This window comes from Sus scrofa, chromosome Y (assembly GCF_000003025.6).
Source record: "Sus scrofa isolate TJ Tabasco breed Duroc chromosome Y, Sscrofa11.1, whole genome shotgun sequence".
In the NCBI taxonomy this organism is placed as follows: Eukaryota; Metazoa; Chordata; class Mammalia; order Artiodactyla; family Suidae; genus Sus; species Sus scrofa.
The window spans coordinates 24882782-24885351 of record NC_010462.3 but is presented as its reverse complement, the minus strand read 5'-3'; the positions used below and the strand labels follow the sequence as shown (position 1 = coordinate 24885351).

At 40.7% G+C, this 2570-nt stretch overlaps 1 pseudogene; it reads right to left on the bottom strand.

Moving 5' to 3' along the window:
* LOC110257878 lies at positions 577 to 1353 on the bottom strand (annotated as a pseudogene).

Here is a 2570-nt window from a genome sequence, read left to right as displayed (position 1 = left end):
TTTTTGGGTTGCAAGTGCAGCATAGGGAAATTCCCAGGCTTGGTGCACACATGTAGCTGCAACTGTTGTGGCAATGATGTGGCATATGCAGGATCTGAGCTGTATCTGTGGTCTACAATCCTCAGTTTGCCTCAAAAGCCTAATCCTTAACCGCTGGGCAGGCAAGGGATGGGACCCATATCCTTGCACACATGTTGGGTTCTTAACCTGCTGAGAGAGAGCAGGAACTCTGATGTAAGTATCATTAATATTATGCTACTTTACTCTCTGTGGTAAAGGATCATATTTAAGTTGCTTTGGGAAGAAAAAACAAGTAATGGAGAATTTTATTAAGTAAAAAAAACCTCACATGATTATTAATTAAGCCTAGTGATCTGGATTAGTTTGTGTTTGTTGTTTGCTTGTTTTGGGTGATTTTAAAGTTTGGAATTGTTTTTTCTTTTTTCTCCTGGGGAAATGCAACAAACAAGGACATGCAATAAACTCTCAGATAGCCTTCAATATTAATCATTGAGTAGGTATTTCATTGAGTTGGATTTTTTCCAGCTTCATTCATTTTATTCCTCTAATATAAAATTATGTGTTGGACACAGTTGAAGCCTAGGCCCTCTGCACAGAGGTTCTCATGTGGGTACTCACAAGGTGCTTAGTGAATTCCTGAGAAGCAGACTTGAAGAACACCATCTCTCCAGAGATTAGGAGTGAGATAGCTGTACTCTTGGAAATGGCATCAAAGGTGGCCTCAGGAGAGTTGCCCAGCTTGGCAGTGCAGCCCCTGGTAGAAGTGTAGCAGTCATCAATTCCACATCAGCAGTAGCTTCTTAGGACAGGGGCTGAGACAATGCCAGTGGCCCTGGGGCAGGGAAGAGGCACACCAGCATGGAGCCACAGTGGAAAGGCACTTTGCAAAGGATGATATGTGGCTTGCCAATCTTGTCCCCCGGGAGCCTTCACACTGCACCTGGATGATGGAGAGCTTGGCCAGAATGATGGCCCCATGGGTGGCAGTGGATACCAGCTTAGAGCATTTGGCACCAAAACCAACGTGTCCTTGGTAATCCCTAGTGGTGACAAATGTCTTGAACATGGTCCTCCGACCAGCAAGTTCTGCTTCTGCACAGGCATCATCTCCATAGACTGGTCCTTGAAGAATGCCTCCAGGAAAAGTCGATGATCTCAGATTCTTTGATGGGCAGAGCACAGAGAGAGATCTCTTGCAGAGACTTGATCTTCATGTCTTTGACTCGGTGGGCCACCTTGGTGATTGGGAGCTTTGTCTTCCTTGTCGTCAGCTCTGCCCCCACAAGCTCCCCATCCTTGTCCTCATCTGCCTGGGCCATGACCCTGGCCTCCCTGCAGCTCTGGAAGCCTTTGTGGAAGAGTCTTGTCCTCCAGCTGTAGGTGCCCAGAGCCTCCAGTCTTCCTGGAGACTCTGGCCCCTCCCACAACACCAGCATCATCTGCCTTTTAGTGTTTTCATGAAGAAGCGAGTTCTAGATTTTTGAGGTTCAACTGGTTTTATGGAAATTGATCTGTATTGGAAAACTGAGTGTGGTTTGTAGATAACTTCCTTCTAAGGTTTAGCTTTTCTTGCCATCCTTTTAACAGAGATTTCCAAAGAACACAATTTTAAAAATATTTAGACTCAGTTTGTACTCACTTGTTAATATTTTCTTTTATGGACAATGCATTTGGTATCAAATCTGGCAGTTTGCCTAATCCTAAATTTGAAAAAAATCTTACTTTCACTTTTTCTCCAAAGATTTGTATAGGTTTTACATTTTGTGTGGAATCTTGCTCCAATTTACGTAATTGTTCACTGTGGTGATACCTAAATTTTTGTTGTTGTAGTTTGTGTGTGATATTCATCTATTTCAATACATTGACGTTTTGTTTTTTGCCTATGATAGTCACCTGCTCAAAAGATTACCGTAACTCCATTAAATTATGTTTGCACTTTTGTGTAGAAACACATAAATGTTAAGAACATGGTTATATTTTTGAGTTCTTTATTCTGTCTGATAAAACAGGGAAGGTTTTATTTCTTGTTTCTCTCCAATTTATATCTGTCTCTGCCAGTTAAATACAGTCTTAGAGCCGCCATTGCTTTGCTGGGATTTTTACATTAGTTGCGTTAAATCTGAAACTCAAGGAGCCATTTGACTAGAATCCATTATTTTCAAAATACCTCGAATCTTCCAATCCATTGATATACTTCCAATCCAGAGTGCAGCTCCATATTTTCTTCATTTTTTTTAATACCCAGCCCCAGAATTTGGTATATTTACACTTCTTTTTCAACAATTCTTAACAGTACTGCATTTTTAATATCCATGTCCCTTTGTTAGGAGTACATGTTTGTGTATATTGATCTAGTATCCTGTGTCTGTTCTGAACTCTCTGATTCTGGGAGTTTCTTAGTATGCTCTGGGGTATTTATAGGTGTGCAATCATATCTGAAAACAGGGAAGGTTTTATTACTTTTTTCTTTCTTTCTTTCTTTCTTTCTTTCTTTCTTTCTTTCTTTCTTTCTTTCTTTCTTTCTTTCTTTCTTTCTTTCTTTCTCTCTC